This window comes from Lynx rufus, unplaced genomic scaffold (assembly GCF_022079265.1).
Source record: "Lynx rufus isolate CCGP_SWC_20201006 ecotype Redwood Valley unplaced genomic scaffold, mLynRuf1.p SCAF_5, whole genome shotgun sequence".
NCBI classification, from domain to species: Eukaryota; Metazoa; Chordata; class Mammalia; order Carnivora; family Felidae; genus Lynx; species Lynx rufus.
In genome coordinates, this window is record NW_025814867.1 from 63235732 (window position 1) to 63246331 (window position 10600).

Below are 10600 nucleotides of genomic sequence, written 5' to 3' on the forward strand. Positions count from 1 at the left end.
TCATTTGGGAGCTTGACAGCTGGAGGATCTGCTTGCAAGTTTATTCATACGGTTATTGACAGGTGTTCAGTTCCCTACTGTATGGACCTGTCCATGGAGCTCTGTACAGCGTGGTAGATGGCTTCCCACAAATGAATGATCCAAAGGAGAGAAAGAATGATGCCAGTTTCTTTGGTTGCTTAGACTAAGTGAGTCCCAAGTCCAGCCCATATGCGATTGGAGAAGATTACAGAAGGGTATGGAATACCAGGAGGCAGGGATTACTGAGGACCATTCTAGAGTCTGATTACCATAACTTCCCAAATTTTTTGTGGCAAAATACACATAACGTAAAAGTTAACATTTTGACTATTTTTAAGAGTGTAATTCAGTGGCAATGGGTACGTTCACAATGTTCGACTATCACCACTATATTCAGACTTCATTATCCCAAACAGAAACTATATACCTATTAAACAGTAATTTCCCTCTGTTTTCTTCTAAGATTTATATTGCTTTAGCTTTTCCATTTAGGTCTTTGATCCACATTATGTTACTTTTGTGTCTGATGTCAGGTAAGAGTCCAATTTTATTCTTTTGCATATGGGTATCCAGTTCACAGCATCATTTATTGAAAACTGTCCTTCCTGTTGAATGGTTTTGACACCTTTGTCCAAAATCATTGACCATATGTGTGAAGTTTTATTTCTGGGCTCTCTGTTTTATTCCACTGGTCTATGTATCTGGCCTTATACCAGTATCACACTCTTTTGGTTACTGTAGCTTTGTAGTAAGTTTTGAAATGAGGAAGTGAGGGGCGCCTGGGTGGCGCAGTCGGTTAAGCGTCCGACTTCAGCCAGGTCACGATCTTGCGGTCTGTGAGTTTGAGCCCCGCGTCAGGCTCTGGGCTGATGGCTCGGAGCCTGGAGCCTGTTTCCGATTCTGTGTCTCCCTCTCTCTCTGCCCCTCCCCCGTTCATGCTCTGTCTCTCTCTGTCCCAAAAATAAATAAACGTTGAAAAAAAAAAATGACTCATTGAAATGAGGAAGTGAGAGTCTTCCAAATTTGTTCTTTTTCAAGATTGTTTTGCCTATTTTGGGTCCCTTGATATTCCATGTGAATTTAGGGTGGGTTCTTGTATTTTTACAAAAAACACCATTGAAATTTTGTTAGGCATTTCACTGAATCTGGATCACTTTAGATGGTATTGTCATCTTAATGATATTAGGTCTTCCAGTCTATGACCATGGGATATCTTTGCATTTATTTAGGTCTTTAATTTCTTTCAGCAATGTTTTATAGTTTTCAATGTACAAGATTTTCCCCTCAGATTTATTCTTACATATTTTGTTCTTTTTGATGCATTGTAAATGGGATTTTATTAATTTCCATTAAGATTGTTCATTGCTAGTTTGTAGAAAATGCAATTAGTTTTTGTGTATTAATTTTGTATCCTGGAACTTTGCTGAATTTATTTATTAGGTGTAACAGTTTTATCATGTGTGGAGTTTTTAACATGTAAGATCGAATCATCTGCAAACAAATAATTTTACTTCTTCCTTTTTAATCTGGATGCTTTTTATTCATTTTTCTTGCCTAATTATTCCAGCTAGAACCTCCAATACTATATTGAATAGAAGTGGTGAAAGCAGGCATCTTTGTTTAGTTCTTGATCTTGGAGGGAAAGCTTTTAGTCTTTCATCATTGTGTGTAATGTCAGCTGTGGATTTTTCATATACGGCCTACTTATGTTGAAAAAATTCCATCTATATCTAGCTTATTGAGTGTTTTTATCATGGAAAGGTGTTGAATTTTGTCAAATACTTTTTCTGCAACACTTAAGATGATCATGTGGTTTTTTTTCCCCTTCTGTTTTTGTGATGTGTTACATTGCTTGGTTTTCGTAAGGTGAACTATCTTTTGCATTCCAAGAATAAATTCCATTGCTCATGGTGAATAATCCGTTTAATATGCTGTTATTTATTTAAATGAAATATATTTGACCTACAATGTGTAAATTTAAGGTGTACACTATGTTAATTTGATACATTTATTTAGTTTTTAATATGTTGAATTTAGCATTTTGTTGAGGGCTTTTGCATCAATACTCATAAAAGATATTGGTCTGTAGGTTTTGTTTTCTGTAGTGTCATTGGTCCTAGTATTGGGATAATCCTAGCCTCACAGAATGACTTAGGAAGTGTTCTCTGTGCTTTGATTTTTTTTTTCTTAAGATTCATTTTATTTTTATTTATTTTTTTAAGAGAAAGGGAAAGAGTGAAAGTGCAAGAACATGGAGGAGGGGCAGAGGGAGAAAGAATCTTTAAAAAAATTTTTTTGAAGTTTATTTATTCTGAGAGAGAGAGAGAGAGAGAGAGAGAGAGAGAATGCACGGGAGAAGGGCAGAGAGAGAGGGAGAGAGACAGACCGAGAGAATCCCAAGCAGGCTCTGCACTGTCAGTGTAGGGCTGGATGCAGGGCTTGAATTCACGAACGCTGAGATCATGACCTGAGCCAAAATCAAGACTCTGACGCTTAACTGACTGAGCCACTCACGTGCCTCAAGAATCTTTCTTAAAAAATGTTTGTTTATTGTTTATTTATTTTGAGAGAGAGCACGAGCTGGGGAAGGGCAGAGAGAGAAGAGTGAGGATCCCAAGCAGGCTCTGCATTGCCTGTGCAGAGCCCAATGTGGGGCTCAAAGCCACAAACCCTGATATCATGACCTGAGCCCAAATCAAGAGTGGGACATTTAACTGACTGAGTCACCCAGGCACCCCTGTGCTTTGATTTTTTGGAAGAATTTGAGAAATACTGGTGTTAGTTCTTTCTTCAGTGTTTTGTAGAACTCCCCACTGAAGCCATCTGGTTCTGCACTTTTCTTTGTTGGGAGTTTTTTTGTTTTTGTTTTTTTTCGTTTGCTTTTGTTTTTTTAATATAATTTATTGTCAAATTGGCTTACATACAACACCCAGTGCTCATCCCAACAAGCAACCTCCTCAGTGTCCATCATCCACTTTCCCCTCTCCCCCACCCCCCATCAACCCTCAGTTTGTTCTCCATATTTAAGAGTTTGCCTCCCTCCCTCTCTGTTTGTAACTATTTCCCCCCTCCCCTTCCCCATGGTCTTCTGTTAAGTTTCTCAAGATCCACATGAGTGAAAACATATGATACCTGTTTTTCTCTGACTGACTTATTTCACTTAGCATAATACCCTCCAGTTCCATCCATGTTGCTTCAAATGGCCAGATTTCATTCTTTCTCATTGCCAAGTAGTATTCCATTGTATATGTAAACCACATCTTCTTTATCCATTCATCAGTTGATGGACATTTGGGCTCTTTCCATAATTTGGCTATTGTTGAAAGCCCTGCTATAAACATTGGGGTACATGTGCCCCTATGAATCAGCATTCCTGTATCCCTGGGGTAAATTCCTAGCAGTGCTATTGCTGGGTCTTAGGGTAGTCCTATTTTAAATTTTTTGATGGACCTCCACGCTGTTTTCCAGAGAGGCTGCACCACTTTGCATTGTTGGGAGGTTTTTGATTAGTGATTTAATCTTACTAGTTACAGGTTTATTCAAATTTTTTATTTCTTCATGAGTTATTTTTGGTGCATGGCGTGTTTGTAGGAATTTGTCCATTTCATCCAGGTTATCTTTTTTGATGGCACATAATTGTTGATAGTACTCTCTTAAAAATCCCTTTTATTTTTGTAAAATAAGTAGAAATGTTCCTATTTTCATTTCTGATTTTAGGAGTTTGAGTCTTCTTTTTCCTTAGTCAATCTAGCTAAAGTTTCATCAATTTTGTGATCTTTTCAAAGAACCAGCTTTTGATTTTACTGATTTTCTCTACTGTTTTTTCTTCTCTATGTCCACTCTTATCTTTATTTTTTCCTTCTACTGAACTTGAGTTTGGTTTACCCTTCTTTTTTTTATTTTTAAATTTATTTTATTTTATTTTTTTAAGATTTTTTTTCTTTTTTTAATGTTTATTTTTTGTGTGTGTGAGAGAGAGCAAACATGAGCAGGGGAGGGGCAGAGAGAGAGGGAGACACAGAATCTGAAGCAGGCTCCAGGCTCTGAGCTGTCAGTACAGAGCTTGACGCAGGGCTTGAACTCATGAACTGTGAGATCATGACTTGAGCCGAAGTCTGACTGAGCAACCCAGGCGTCCCTTAAGATTTTATTTTTAAGTATTCTTTACACCCAGCATGGGGTTAGAACTCATAGCCCTGAGATCAAGAGTCATATGCTCCACTGAATGAGACAGCCAGGGGCCCCTACTCTTTTTTTTTTTTTTTTTTTAGTTCCTCAGGATTTATAGTTTGGTTATTGATTTTGGATCTTTCATTTGTTTGTTTGCTTGCTTTTTTTTTTTTTTTTTTTTTTTTGTTCAAGTAGGCTTCACACCTAGTGTGGAGCCCAGTGTGGGACTTGAATTCACAAGCCTGAGATCAAGACCTGATCCAAAATCAAGAGTTGGATGCTTGACCAACTGACCCACCCAGGTGCCCAACACCCCCTTCCTTTCGAGAAGAGTTTTATCTAACTTCTTTCCCCTCTTGATACCTCCACCAACCATACAGCCAAACACAGATGCACATGACATCAAGACCCTGACATCAAGAGTCGCATACTCTACTGACTGAGCCAGGAAAGTGTCCCAGCATATTTGCTTCTTAACTGAACACTTAGTTGAAATGTAAGTTGAAAAACTTAATTGAATACTTTTATAATGATTTTCTTAGGTAGACTTTTAGAAGCTGGATCAAAGAATATACATATTTAAGTCCTTTATATATTGCTGAATTATTTTGAAAAAGAGCATATCATTTGTGTTATTGGTATTTTGTAATGTTCATTCTTTGTGTTGGTTATTTTTATTAAATCACTTTGAGAGAGGGTTAATGAGAGGCTGTGAGAGCCCTCCAGTGGCCAAGCTAATTTCTGCAAAAATACTATCATGAGTGGAATTAAAAAGGAATTGTATCTAGTTGCTGAATCTTAACGGCAAAAAGAGGGAAGTGCTAGAAATATCTTGCCTGTTGAAAAGGGTTTATCCTTTAGTTAGAGTAGGGCTGCCATTTGCTTTCTTTTCAAATTCTTGTTCATCTGCTACCAGATTATGAAATGTTTTGAATTTCACTGCTATGTAATATGAAGATTATGCTGGTTTCAAACAGGTTTAAAACCAACTGATTGCTTATAAAAGCTAATGTTTATTGAGTACTTATATGTGTCAGGCACTGTTTCAAGCATTTTACATACGGTAATGAATTTAAATCTCATGGTTATTACAATATAATTACTATTTTTCAATACCATTTTACTGGCAGGAAATAGAATTCTCATTACTAAATAGAATAGCTTAACAGAAAGGTTAAATAACTTGCCCACAGTCACACAAATCATAAGTGATGGAGTTAGAATTCCAACCCAGTGCTCTTAACCACCTGCTCTAATGTCTCCTTTGGATCTTGGTGTCCAAGAATGTTCTCATTCAGGACAATTCATAAAGTAGAATCTTTATTTATGTAACAAGTGAATGAACAAAGAAAACAATCGGTACAGTTGAGACATTGGCTTCCCTTCTAGTAGTTCTTTAGGAACAGTATAGTGTTGATAACATAATTTATGATTTTATATCATGTGTTGAATGAATAACAAGAGGTCACATGATAGTTTTGATTATTTTATAATTCATACATTTTTCAGTGAAAGACTTAAAGTTTGACAGATTGCTCTGTATTTTGACGTCCTAGGTGGGTAAGTAGAAATACCTGCTCTTAATTTCTAAGAGAATTTAATGGTGTGGCTTTCTAGTTATTTGTCTTATTTTCCTTTCAGTACTTACATACTTTGCTACTATTCAATTTTTAGAAAATGTGATCTCCTGTTTGAACTAAAAATAAAGACTTCTACTGTTCTTCAGGATGTATGATCTTTTTTAAAATTTTTATTTATTTTTATGTTTATTTATTTATTTTGAGAGAGAGAAAGAGAGAGACAGTGCATGCCCATGTTGGGGAAGGGCAGAGAGAAGGAGAGACAGAATCCCAAGCAGGCTCTGCACCATCAGCACAAAGCCCGATGCGGGGCGGGAACTCATGAACCGTGACCTAAGGAACTCATGACCTAAGCCATGATCATGAGTCAGATGCTTAACTGACTGCGCCACCCAGGTGCCCCTAGGATGTATAATCTTATAGGTTGAATGAGGCCTATTATCTAATGTATTCTGAAACTTCTGGTAGAGAAGCAGATAAATGGCTATTTGAAAGCAGAGGAGAAAACACATTCTGGAAGGGACTCAAACCTAACAATCCAGGTACAGCTTTTTATTATTTTGCTTTATCTCTGAGTGGAAGGAGGAGAAATTTGGAATAAAATGGCTCCTGAAGGAATTTTTTAAAAAAAATGTGTATTTATTTTTGAGAGAGAATGAGAGCGCATGTGTGCGAGGGCCAGAGAGGATCTGAAGCTCTAAGCAAATGGCACAGAGCCTGAGGCGGGGCTCGAAGTCACTATGAGATCATGACCTGAGCAGAAGTCAGACACTCAACCAACTGAGCCACCCAGGGACCCCTGAAGGATTTTTAAAAAATGTTTATTTATTTATTTAAGAGAGAGAGAGAGAGAGGGGGGGGGAGGGGCAGAGAGAGAGGGAGACAGAGAATCCCATGCAGGCTCCTCACTGTCAGTGCAGAGCCCGATGTGGGGCTTGAGCTGAAACCAAGAGTCCTACACTTAACTGACTGAGCCACCCAGGTGCCCTAGGAATGTTTTTTTAATTGCATGATGCAGGCCAAGAACTGGGACCCTGAAAAGACAGTTTTGTTTTTTTTTTTTTCCCCAGTAGCTGAAGTCGAAATTCTAGATGGAAGTAATTTGTGAAAGTGCTGCTTTGCTCTCGATGGAGTTACCTTGACTGAGGCCAGTATCTCTAGGTAATCAGAGACTTTCCCGCTTGAGATCTGAGCAGCACACATTCCTTACTGGAGAAGTCTCTTCCTTACCAAGGACAGGAGGTGGGTACAGAGACCACATAGGGCCTTCATTACTGCCTCTTGCCTGCTCTCAGACCAGTTCTAATCGCTACCCCTGATTTCTTCTTCTTCAGATTCCCATCTGCTATGGACTAAATATTTGTGTCCTCCCACGATCGCTGGTTGAAACCTAAACCTTTGGGAGGTGATTAGGTCTTAAGAGTGTAGGCCTCGTGCATGAAATTAGTGCCTTTATAAAAGAGACCCCGGGGCGCCTGGCTGGCTCAGTAGGTTAAGCATCTGACTTTGGCTCAGGTCATCATCTTGTGGTCCAAGAGTTCGAGTCCTGCGTTGGGCTCTGTGCTGTCAGCACGGAGCCTGGATCCTTCTTGGGATTCTGTGTCTCCCTCTCTCTGACTCTTCCCCACTCACAGTCTCTCTCTCTCTCAAAAATGAATAGACATTTAAAAAAATTAAAAAAAAAAAAAGAGAGAGAGAGCCCCCAGAAAACTCCCTTATCCTTTCTATCATGTCAGGACACAGCAAAAAGACTACTGTCTATGAACCTAGAGGAGGATTCTCAGCAGACACAGAATCTGCTAGTCAGTTCCTTGACCTTACACTTCTAACCCCAGAATTGTAGAAGTAAGTTTCTGTTCTCTATAAACTACCCAGTCTATGGCATTCTCTTTTGGAAGTCCAGATAGACTGAGACAGCATCTTAGTGAAACTTGGAGGCTTGCAAATGCAGTCTCTTTTTTTGGGGGGAACATTTCAATTCAACTCCATTCAACAGATAGGTACAGAGTGCCTTTAAGTCTTTCAGACACTGTGCCACACTCGGATTTCAGTGATCAATAAAATAGACAAAACCCTCAAACTCACAGGGCATTTCACATTTGCTTACACTATGAGTTTATATTACACTATGAGTTTATACCACAATATTTCTTTTTTTTTTAATGTTTATTTATTTTTGAAAGAGAGAGGGTCAGAGTGTGTGTTGGGGGTGGGGTGCAGAGAGAGAGGGAGACACAGAATATGAAGCAGGCTCCAGGCTCCAGGCTTTCAGCATAGAGTCTGACATGGGGTTTGAACCCACGAGCCATGAGATCATGACCTGAGCTGAAGTTGGACGCTTAGCCAACCGAGCCACCCAGGTGCCCCTATACTACAATATTTCTTAATTTTTTTTTAATGTTTATTCACTTTTGAGAGACAGAGACAGAACGTAAACAGGGGTGGGGCAGAGAGAGAGGGAGACCCAGAATCCAATGCAGGCTCCAGGCTCTGAGCTGTCAGGACAGAGCCAGATGCAGGGCTCAAACTCACAAACTGTGAGATCATGACCTGAGCCGAAGTCAGATGCTTAATGGACTGAGCCCTCCAAGCGCCCATATACTACAATATTTCTAAAAATGTATGTGTATTTGGAATTTTGTATTACCAAATATTAAAATCCACAAGAGGAATTTATCCTTTAAAAGAAGCCTTATTAAAAGTATTTTAATTATTTTTTTAAGTAAGCTCTATGCAGGGCTTGAACTCACTACCCCAAGAACAAGAGTCACATGCTCTACTGACTGAGCCTGCCAGGAACCCCAAAAGTATTTTAATTTTTAAATGAATGATCTCACCCAAGTAGTATCATATATGTCCTATGCGTTCACATTTTCTAAAGAAATGCATGTTTCTTAATATGTGAGGAAAGCCTTTTTGTTTTTGTATTTTTTTAAGATTTTGTTTTTAAGTAATCTCTACATCCAGCGTGGGGCTTAAGCTTACAACCCTGAGATCGAGAGTCACCTGCTCTACTGACTGAGCCAGTCAGGCGCCCCTGGGAGGAAAGCTTTCTACGGAGAAGTGTACATTCCATTTGGGGCTAATGATCACACATGTAGAATGTGGGAAGTTGCTGTTCATCATGTTTCTCTGCAAATCACAGGCCCCTTGACACAGAAAATGTTTTCACCAGCTATGCAATGATAAAAGACAACCATTAGTAGTCGCTGTAAGCCCACTCCTTTGGCCCAAGTTTTGCTTTCTGTGTGGGCTTTTGCTGCTTGTAAGCAAACACACTTGTCAGTGCCTAGTGCATTAGTGCTCTAACTGAATCACAGGCTATGTGACTATGTTTCAGTGTGAATGGTAGAACAGTTAACCACGACGACTCCTTTGTTCAGTACATATCTGGGGTTAAGGTCATCAACTGCCTTTCTAATGCTCTCCATTATACATTTCTGAACAAGATTAAGGAAGGAAAGACCTTCTTACATTTTTTGTAATGGAAAGGATATTGGACTTAGGGTTGGAAGAGCTGGGATCAGATTTCAGCTTTACCTTACTAGTTCTGTTACACAGAAATGTGAAGAGATGGCAAGGCACAGTTTTCTGAGAGAAAATTAACTGGAAAGACGTTGTCTGGGAGGACTGGGAGCCCACCGTTGACTGGGGTGACTGGACCCTGAGAAACTGAGTTTCACTGCTGAAACGGTACCCGGGACTGTGGTAGACCTGGAACGTCAGTTTATTAAGTCATGCCATGTGGGAAGTCATTTTCTAATCACAAGGAAGCCTTGGGGAGTAGAGTCACCACAGGAATGTGGATGATTTTAGGGTAGGTCCCTCAGCTAAAATAGCTTCCGGGACTTCCCCAGTATACAGGGAACCTTACCAAAGGGACAGTGTTCTTGGTGTTGGTGGGTCACTATACCATCTCCCATGGATAGTAGAGGATTCTCATGGCCTCTTGGCTTCCAGTTCCTTGTGCTTCCATGGCTGCCCAACTTCCTTTCCGAGGGACATGCTCTGTTATGGCTAATTAATTCAAACAGGTTACAGTTTGCAGCTCTTCCTCCAGTGGCCTTGTGTACATCTGTGTTGTGATTGTTTCAATATTCATCTTAGGATTTCTCTTCTGTATAACCTAATTATTTTATCTTTAGTTTCTATCAAAAGCAGCTCATATTTTCAATTAATCCATTTTGCCTATGGATAATGCTAACAGTAGCTAACATTATGAACGTCCATTTGTAATATATATGTGTGTATGTATATGTAAATAAAGCACATATATAAATATTCAACTTTGCATACGTTATCTCACTTAACCCGAACAATAACCCTATGGGGCATCGACAATTCTCACTTTATAGATCGAGAACCTGAGAGTTACATAGGTTAAGGGACAGCCCAAGTGATAAAGTTGGAATATAACCTCAGGAGGTTCCATTCCAAGAACTTAACAACCTGGCAACCTTTTACCATTTAGTGTCTGAGTTCTAAAATCTGGCTTTACAAATACCTCTGTGTGTGTCACCTGGGGGAGGCCTGAGCGTTGTTGAATTCTGATTGGTTGAATTTTTATTGTTGGAATGTCAAATGCTAATGGAGTCATAAGAATGCAGATTTCATAATTGCTTTTTCAATGAATTGATGTTGGGTTTTATAGTTTTTAATATATACATATGTGTATCTATCTATATCTCTCTCTATCTATCTCTATATGTTTTAAGTTTTAGTTTAAGTAGGCTCCATACTCAATGTGGGTCTTGAACTTACAGTCCTGAGATCAAGGGTCACATGCTCTACTGACTGAGCCAGCCAGGCAACCCGGATTTTATAGTCTA